This window comes from Theropithecus gelada, chromosome X (assembly GCF_003255815.1).
Source record: "Theropithecus gelada isolate Dixy chromosome X, Tgel_1.0, whole genome shotgun sequence".
NCBI lineage: Eukaryota > Metazoa > Chordata > Mammalia > Primates > Cercopithecidae > Theropithecus > Theropithecus gelada.
Genome location: NC_037689.1, coordinates 119,495,094 through 119,506,131, shown reverse-complemented (window position 1 = coordinate 119,506,131; position 11,038 = coordinate 119,495,094).

The following is an 11,038-nucleotide window of genomic DNA, read 5'->3' as shown; positions in this document are numbered from 1 at the left end:
TTGACCACATAATTGAAAGTGAAAAGCTACTCAGCAAATGCAAAAGAACTGAAATCATAATAGTCTCTGAGACCACAGTGCAATCACACTAAAACTCAGGATTAAGAAACCCACTCAAAGCCACACAACTACATGGAAATTGAACAACCTGCTTCTGAATGATGTCTGGGTAAATAATGAAATTATGGAAGGTATCAAGAAGTTATTTGAAACCAACGAGAGCAAAGAGACAATGTACCAAAATCTCTAGGACACAACTAAAGCAGGATTAAGAGGGAAATTTATAACATTAAATGCTTATATCAGAAAGCTAGAAAGATCTCAAATCAACACCCTAACATCACAATTAAAATAACTGGAGAAGCAAGAGCAAACAAATCCAAAAGCTAGCAAAGACAAGACATAACTAGGATCAGAGCAGAACTAAAGGAGACAGAGACACGAAAAAAACCTTCAAAAATCAATGAATACATGAGTTGGTTTGTTTGTTTGTTTTTTGAGAAAAAAATAACAAAATAGATAGACTGCTAGCTAGACTACTAAAGAATAAAAGAGAACAAAATCAAATAGACAAAACAAAAAATGATAAAAGGGACATCACCACTGACCTCACAGAAATATAAACTACCGTCAGAGAATACTATAAACACCTCTACACAAATAAACTGAAAAATCTAGAAGACATGGATAAATTCCTGGAGACAAACACCCTCCCAAGACTAAACCAGGAAGAAGTCAAATCCCTGAATAGATTAATATCAAGTTCTGAAATTGAGGCAGTAATTAATAGCCTACCAACCGAAAAAGCCCAGTACCAGATGGATTTACAGCTGAATTCTACCAGAGGTACAAAGAGGAGCTGGTACCATTCCTTCTAAAGCTATTCTGAAAATTAAAAAGGAAGGACTCCGCCTTAACTCATTTTATGAGGCCAGTATCATCTTTATATCAAATCCTGCAGATACACAACAAAGAAAGAAAACTTCACACCAATATCCCTGATGAACATGGATGTGAAAATCCTCAATCAAATACTGGTAAACTGAATCCAGCAGCACATCAAAATGTTGATCCACCACAATCATGTTAGCTTCTTCTTTGGGATTCAAGGCTGGTTCAACATATGCAAATCAGTAAATTTAATACATTACATAAACAGAACAAATGACAAAAACCACATGATTATCTCAGCAGATACAGAAAAAGCCTTTGATAAAATTCAACATCCCTTCATGTTAAAATCTCTCAATAAACTAGATATTGATGAAACATACCTCAAAATAATAAGAGCTATTTATGACTAACTGACAGTGAATGTCATACTGAATGGACAAAAGCTGGAAGCATTCGCTTTGAAAACCAGCACAAGACAAAGATGCCCTCTCTCACCACTCCTATTCAACTTAGTATTGGAAGTTCTGGCCAAGGCAATCAGGCAAGACAAAAAAAATAAAGAGTACTCAAATACTAAGAGAGAAAGTCAAATTGTCTCTGCTTGCAGATGACGTGATTCTATATTTAGAAAACCCCCTCGTCTCAGCCTCAAACTCTTTAAGCTGATAAGCAACTTCAGCAAAGTCTCAGGATATGAAATCACTGTACAAAAATCACAAGCATTCTTACACACCAACAATAGGCAAGCAGAAAGCAAAATCATAAATGAACCTTAATTCACAATTGCTACAAAAAGAATACAATACCCAGAAACACAGATAACAAAGGATGTGAAGAACCTCTTCAAAGAGAACTATAATCCACTGCTCAAGAAAATAAAAGAGGACACAAACAAATGAAAAAAAAAAATCCCATCCTCATGGAAAGGAAGAATTAGTATTGTGAAAATGGCCATACTGCCCAAAGTAATTTGTAGATTCAATGCAATTCCCATCAAACTATCATCGACATTCTTCATAGAATTAGAAAAAAAACTGCTTTAAATTTCATATGGAATGAAAAAAAAGAGCACATATAACCAAGACAATCTTAAGGGGAAAAAAAAAAAAAAAAAAAAAAAAGCTGGAGGCATTATGCTACCTGACTTCAAACTATACTACAAATCTACAGTAACGAAAACAGCATGGTACTGGTCCCAAAACAGACATACAGACCAATAGAACAGAACACAGATGTCAGAAATAATACCACACATCTACAACCATCTGATCTTCAACAAACCTGACAAAAACAAGCAATGGGGAAAGGAGTCTCTCTTTAATAAATGGTTCTGGAAAAATTGGCTAGCCATATGCAGAAAACTGAACCTGGACCCCTTCCTTACACCTTAAACAAAAATTAATTCAAGGTGGACTAAAGACTAAAATGTAAAACTCAAAACCATAAAAACCGTAGAATAAAACTTAGGCAATGCCATTGAGGACATAGGCTTAGGCAAAGATTTCATGATGAAAATGCCAAAAGCAATTGCAACAAAAGCTAAAATTGACAAACGGGATCTAATTATGCTAAAGAGCTTCTGCACAGCAAAAGAAACTATCATCAGAGTGAAAGGCAACCTATAGAATGGGAGAAAATTTTTGCAATCTATTTATCTGACAAAGGTCTAATATCCAGAATTTGCAAGAAACTTAAACAAATTTACAAAAAAAAAAAAAAAAAAAAAAAAAGACCCTATCGAAAAGTGGGCAAAGGATATGAACAGACACTTCTCAAAAGAAGACATTTATGCAGCTGACAGACTTTTTGAAGAAAGCTCAATATCACTGATCATTAGAAAAATACAAATCAGGGCGCCCAAGATGGCTGAATAGGAACAGCTCCAGCCTCAAGCTCACAGTGTGAGTGACACAGAAGACGGGTGATTTCTGCATTTTCAATTGAGGTACTGGGTTTATCTCACTGCGGTGTGTCAGACAGTTGATGCTGGTCCACGGGTGCAGCCCGACCAGCGAGAGCTGAAAAAGAGCGAGGCATTGCCTCACCTGGGAAGCACAAGGGGGAAGGGAATTCCTTTTCCTAGCCAAGGGAAACTGAGACACACAACACCTGGAAAATCAGGTAACTCCCACCCTAATACTGCACTTTACTCTCAATAAATTTGGTATTGATGGAACGTATCTCAAAATAATAAGAGCTATTTATGACAAACCCACAGCCAATATCATGCTGAATGGGCAAAAACTGGAAAAATTCCCTTTGAAAACTGGCACAAGACAGGGATGCCCTCTCTCACCACTCCTATTCAACATAGTATTGGAAGTTCTGGCTAGGGCAATCAGGCAAGAGAAAGAAGTAAAGGGTATTCAGTTAGGAAAAGAAGAAGTCAAATTGTCCCTCTTTGCAGATGACATGATTGTATATTTAGAAAATCCCATTGTCTCAGCCCAAAATCTCCTTAAGCTGATAAGCAACTTCAGCAAAGTCTCAGGATACAAAATCAATGTGCAAAAATCACAAGCATTCTTATACACCAGTAACAGACAAACAGAGAGCCAAATCATGAATGAACTCCCATTCACAATAGCTTCAAAAGAATAAAATACCGAGGACTCCAACTTACAAGGGATGTAAAGGACCTCTTCAAGGAGAACTACAAACCACTGCTCAGTGAAATCAAAGAGGACACAAACAAATGGAAGAACATACCATGCTCATGGATAGGAAGAATCAATATCATGAAAATGGCCATACTGCCCAAGGTAATTTATAGATTCAATGCCATCCCCATTAAGCTACCAATGAGTTTCTTCACAGAATTAGAAAAAACTGCTTTAAAGTTCACATGGAACCAAAAAAGACCCCGCATTGCAAACACAATCCTAAGCCAAAAGAACAAAGCTGGAGGCATCACACCACCTGACTTCAAACTATACTACAAGGCTACAGTAACCAAAACAGCATGGTACTGGTACCAAAACAGAGATATAGACCAATGGAACAGAACAGAGTCCTCGGAAATAATACCACACATCTACAGCCATCTGATCTTTGACAAACCTGACAAAAACAAGAAATGGGGAAAGGATTCCCTATTTAAGAAACGGTACTGGGAAAATTGGCTAGTCATAAGTAGAAAGCTGAAACTGGATCCTTTCCTTACTCCTTATACAAAAATTAATTCAAGATGGATTAGAGACTTAAATGTTAGGCCTAAAATCATAAAAACTCTAGAAGAAAACCTAGGTAATAACATTCAGGACATAGGCATGGGCAAAGACTTCATGTCTAAAACACCAAAAACAACAGCAACAAAAGCCAAAATTGACAAATGGGATCTAACTAAACTAAAGAGCTTCTGCACAACAAAAGAAACTACCATCAGAGTGAACAGACAACCTACAGAAGGGGAGAAAATTTTTGCAATCTACTCATCTGACAAAGGGCTAATATCCAGAACCTACAAAGAACTCAAACAAATTTACAAGAAAAAAAAAACAACCCCATCAAAAAGTGGGCAAAGGATATGAACAGACACTTCTCAAAAGAAGACATTCATACAGCCAACAGACACATGAAAAAATGCTCATCATCACTTGCTATCAGAGAAATGCAAATCAAAAGCACAAGGAGATACCATCTCACACCAGTTAGAAATGCAATCATCAAAAAATCAGGAAACAACAGGTACTGGACAGGATGTGGAAAAATAGAAACACTTTTACACTGTTGGTGGGACTGTAAACTAGTTCAACCATTGTGGAAAACCGTTTGGCGATTCCTCAAGGATCTAGAACTAGAAATACCATTTGATCCAGCCATCCCATTACTGGGTATATACCCAAAGGGTTATAAATCATGCTGCTATAAAGACACATGCACACGTATGTTTATCAGAGCAGTATTCACAATAGCAAAGATTTGGAATCAACTCAAATGTCCATCAGTGACAGACCGGATTAAGAAAATGTGGCACATATACACCATGGAATACTATGCAGCCATAAAAAAGGATGAGTTTGTGTCCTTTGTAGGATCATGGATGCAGGTGGAAACCATCATTCTCAGCAAACTATCACAAGAACAGAAAACCAAATACCGCACGTTCTCACTCATAGGTGGGAATTGAACAATGAGATCACTTGGACACAGGAAAGGGAACATCACACACCAGGTCCTATTGTGGGGAGGGAGGAGGGTGGAGGGATAGCATTAGGAGATATACCTAAAGTAAATGATGAGTTAATGGGTGCAGCACACCAACATGGCACATGTATACATATGTAACAAACCTGCACATTGTGCACATGTACACTAGAACTTAAAGTATAATAATAAAAAAAATTTTAAATTAAAATTTAAAAAAAAAACACACAAATCAAAACCACAATGAGATACAATCTCACACCAGTCAGAATGGTGATTCCTAAAAAGTCAGGAAACAATAGATGCTGGCAAGGCTGTGGAGAAATAGGAATGCTTTCATATGGTTGATAGGAATGTAAATTAGTTCAACCATTGTGGAAGACGATTCTTCTAGGATCTAGAACCAGAAATACCATTTGACCCAGCAATCCCATTACTGGTTATATACCAAAATTAGTATAAATTATTATACTATAAAGACACATGCACATGTATGTTTATTGCAGCACTATTTACAATAGAAAAGACATGGAAGCAACCTAAATGCCCACCAATGTTATACTGGATAAAGAAAATGTTGTCCATATACACCATGCAATGCTATGCAGCCATAAAAAGAATGAGATAATATCCTTTGCAGGGACATGGATGAAGCTGGAAGCCATCATCCTCAGCAAACTAGCACAGGAACAGAAAACTAAATACTGCATATTCTCACTCACAAGTAAGAGTTGAACAATGAAAACACATGGATAGAGGTAGGGGAGCAACACACACTGGGGCCTGTCAGGTTTTAAGGAGCTAGGGGAGGGAGAGTATTAGGACAAATAGCAAATGCATATGAGGCTTATAACCTAGATGATGGGTTGACAGATGCAGCAAACCACCATGAAATATGTATACCTATGTAAAACCTGCATGTTCTGCGCATGTATCCTGGAACTTAAAGTAAATTTAAAAAATAGAAAAAAAAAAGAATCAATCCAATAAGAAGGCATTACAATCCTAAATTTATGTGCACCTAATAGTGGAGCTCACAGATTCATAAAACAATTACTACTAGACCTAAGAAGTGAGATAGAAAGCAACACAATAACAGTGGGAATCTTCAATACACTACTGACAGCACTAGACAGATCAATACACTACTGACAGATCTTCAAGACTGATAGTCAACAAAGAATCAATGGACTTAAATGACGTGCTAGAACAAATGGGCTTAACAGATATTTATAGAACATTGTACCCAAGAACTGCAGAATATACATTCTTCTCATCAGCACATGGAGCATTCTCCAAGATAGACCATACAATAGGCAACAAAACAAGTCTCAATAAATTTTAAAAAATTAAAATTGTATCAATATCTTATCAGACCACAGCAGAATAATATTAGAAGTCAACCCTAAAAGGAACATTCAAAGCTGTGCAAATATATGGAAATCAAATAATTGGTTCCTGAAAGACATCTAGCTTAACAATGAAATCCAGATGGAAATTTAAAAGTTCTTCAAATTCAATTACAGTGACACAACTTATCAAAACCTCTGGGATACAGCAAAAGAACTGCTAAAAGGAAAGTTTATAGTGCAAAAAGCCTACATCAAAAAGTCTGAAAGAGCAAAATTGAAAATCTAATGTCATACCTCGAGGAACTAGAGAAACAAAAACAAAACAAATGTACAACTAACAGAAGAAAAAAAATAACAGGTCAGAGCAGAACTAAAGGAAATTTAAATTAGAAAATTACATGAGATCAATGAAATAAAAATCTGGTTAAAAAAAAAGCTAAATAAAATAGACCATTAGCTAGACTAACCAAATAAAGTAGAGAGAAGGCCCAGTGCAGTGTCTCACACCTGTAATCCCAGCACTTTGGGAGACCAAAGGTGGCAGATCACTTGAACTCAGGAGTTTGAGACCAGCACGGGCAACATGGCAAAACCTCATCTCTACAAAAAAATGAAAAAATTAACCACGTGTGGTAGGTTTGTGCCAGCAGCCCCAGCTACGTGAGAAGCTAAGGTGGAAGGATTGCTTGAGCCTGGGAAGTCAAGGCTGCAGTGAGCTGAGACTGGGCCCTGCACTCCAGCCTGGGTGACCAAGCAAGAACCTTCTCAAAGAAAAAAAAAAAGAAGAACAAAGAAGATCCAAATAGCCTCAATTGGAAATGAAACTGGAGACATTACAACTGACACCACAGAAATACAAAACATCATTCAAGACTACTATGAACACCTTTATGTGTACAAACTAGATACACAAGAGGAAATGGATACATTCCTTGTAACACATAACCTTCCTAGATTAAATCAGGAATACATAGAATCCCTGAATACACCAATAACAGGCAGCGAGATTGAATCAGTAATTTAAAAATTGCAAACAAATAAAAAACCCAGGACCAGATGGATTCACAGATGAATTCTACCAGACATTCAAAGAAGGATTGGTACTAATCCTACTGAAACTATTCAAAGATTGAGAAAGAGGGACTCCTCCCTACATCATTATATGAAGCTAGTATCACCCTGATACTAAAACCAGGAAAGGGCACAACAAACTACAGACCAATTTCCCTGATGAACATAGATGCAAAAATCTTCAACAAAATACTAGCTAACTGAATCCAACAGCATATCAAAAAGATAATACATCATGATCAAGTCAGTTTCATCCAAGGGATGCAGAGATAGTTTAACATACATAATTCAATCAATGTGATGCACCACATAAGCAGAATTAAAAACAAAAAAAAATATTATCTCAGTAGATGCAGAAAAAGCATTCAACAAAATCTGGAATTCCTTTATGATAAAAACTCTCAAACTAGGCATAAAAGGTACTTACCTCAAATTAATAAAAACTGTATATAACAAACCCATAGCCAATCTCATACTGAACAGGGAAAAGTTGAAAGCATTTCCCCTGAAAACAGAAAAAAGACAAGGGTGCCTGCTTTCACCACTCCTATTCAACTTAGTTCTGGAAGTCCTAGCCAGAGAAATTAAGCAAGAGAAAGAAATAAAGGGCATCCAAATTGAAAAGAGAAAGTCAAATTATTGCTGTTTGCAGATGCTATGATCATATTCCTTCAAAATCCTAAAGACTCCTCCAAAAGACTCCTGAACTTTATAAACAAATTCAGTAAAGTCTCAGGTTACCAAATCAGTGTACACAAATCAGCAGCACTGGTATACACCAACAACAACCAAACTGAGAATCAAATCAAGAACTCATTTCCTTTTACAAGAAACGCAAAAAAGGGAAAATATCTAGGAATATACCTAGGAATCTCACTAAGGAGGTGAAAGATCTCTACAAGGAAAACTCCAATAAACTGCAGAGAGAAATCATACATGACACAAACAAATGGAAACACATTCCATGCTTATGGATTGAAAGAATCAATATGCAAACATGACCATACTGCCCAAAACAATCTACAGATTTAATGCAATTCCCATCAAAATATCAACATCATATTTCACAGAATTAGAAAAAAAATCCTTATATTCATATGTAATTAAAAAAGAGCCTGAATAACCAAAGCAATCCTCAGCAAAGTGACAAATCAAAAGGCATCACATTACCTAACCTCAAATTCCATTACAAGACTGTAGCTATCAAAACAGCATGGTAGTAGTATAAAAGTAGACGCATAGACCAATGGAACAGAATAAAGAACCCAGAAATAAAGCCAGGTGCGTACACCCAACTGATTTTCAACAAAGCATACAAAAATATTAACTTATTTAATAAATTATGCTGGGAAAACTGGCAAGCCACTTGTAGAAAAATAAAACTGGATCCCTGTCTCCCACTTTAAACAAAAATCAACTTGAAATGGATTAAGACTTATATATAGGACATGAAACTATAAAAATTTTAGAAGAGAACGTTGGAAAAACTTCTAGACGTTGGCCTAGGCAAAGAATTCATGACTAAAACCCCAAAAGCAAATGCAACAAGAACAAAAATAAATAAATGGGACCTAATTAAACTAAAAAGTTTCTTCACAGCAAAAACAATAGCAATAACAATCAGTAAACAGACAACCTACAATGTGGAAGGAAATATCTGCAAACTATTCATCTAACAAAGGGCTAGTATCTAGAATCTACAAAGAACTCAGACTTATTAGCAAATAATAATAACAGTAATAATCCCATCAAAACGTGGGCAAAGCATGGTAGTGGTATAAAAATAGGCACACAGACCAATGGAACAGAATACAGGATACAGAAATAAAGCCAAATACTTACAGTCAAGTGATCTTCAACAAAGCAAACAAAAACATAGACTGGGGAAAGGACACTCTACTCAATAAATGGCGCTGGGTTAATTGGCAAACCACATATACAAGAATGAAACTGAATCCTCATCTCTCACCTTACACAAAAATCAACTCAAGATGGGTCAAAGACTTAAATCCAGGATCTGAAACCATAAAAATTCTAGAAGATAACATCAGAAAAACCCTTGTAGACACTGTCTTAGGCAAATACTTCATGACCAAGAACCCAAAAGCAATTGCAACAAAAACAAAGATAAATAGATAGAATTTAAACTAAAAAGCTTCTGCACAGCAAAAGAAATAGTCAGCAGAGTTAACAGACAACCCACAGAGTAGGAGAAAATCTTTGCAAACTATGCAACCAACAAATAACTAATATCCAGGATCTATAAGGAACTCAAATCAGCAAGAAAAAAAATAAACAATCCCATCAAAAAGTGGGCTAAGGACATGAATAGACAATTCTCAAAAGAAGATATACAGATGGCCAACAAACATATTAAAACAAGGCTCAACATCACTAATGATCAGTGAAATAGAAATCAAAACCTCAGTGAGATACCACCTTACTCCTGCAAGAATGGCCATAATAAAAAAAAAATCAAAAAATAATAATGTTGACATGGATATGGTGAAAAAGAAACACTTTTACACTGTTGGTGAAAATGTAAACTAGTACACCCACAATGGAGAATGGTGTGGAAATTCCTTAAATAACTAAAAGTAGATATATCATTTGATTCAGCAATTCCACTACTGGGTACCTACCCAGAGGAAAAGAAGTCTTTATATGAAAAAGACACTTGCACACTCATGTTTGTGGCAGCACAATTCACAATTGCAACAATATGAAACCAGTCCAGATTCCAATCAATCAATGAGTGGATAAATATAATGTTATATATTATATTTATATAGATATCTATATCACATATATATCACATGGTATACCATGAAATACTATTCAGACATAAAATGGAATGAAATAATGGCAGTAGCAGCAACCTGGATGGAATTGGAGACCATTATTCTAAGTGAAGTATGGAATGGAAAACCAAACACTGAATGTTCTCACTCATAAGTGGGAGCTAAACTATGAGGATGCAAAAGCATAAGAATGTTACAATGAACTTTGGGGATTCGGGGGAAGGGTGGGAGGGGCGTGAAGGATAAAAGACTATGTATTGGGTACAATGCACTCTGCTCATGTGATGGATGCATCAAAATCTCAGAAATCACCACTAAAGAACTTATCCATGTAACCAAACACCACTTGTCCCACAAAAACCTATTGAAATAAAAAATAAAAATTTAAAAAAGCAATTAAGAAGAAAGTGGACAAAAGCCATGAATAGACAATTCTCAAAAGAAGATATGCAAATGGCCAACAAACATAAGAAAAAAATGCTTATCATTAGTAATGATTGGGGAAATGCAAATCAAAACCACAACGGGATACCACCTTACTCCTGCAAGAATGCCCATAACCAATAAATAGAAATATAGTAGATGTTGTTGGGAATGTGGTGGAAAGGGAATGTTTTACACTGCTGGATAGGACGTAAGTTAGTACAACTTCTACGAAAAACAGTATGGATATTTCTTAAAGAGGTAAAAGTAGTTGTATTATTCAATCTAGAAATCCCACTACTGGATATCTACCCAAAGGAAAATAAGTCATTATACGAAGAAGACATTTGT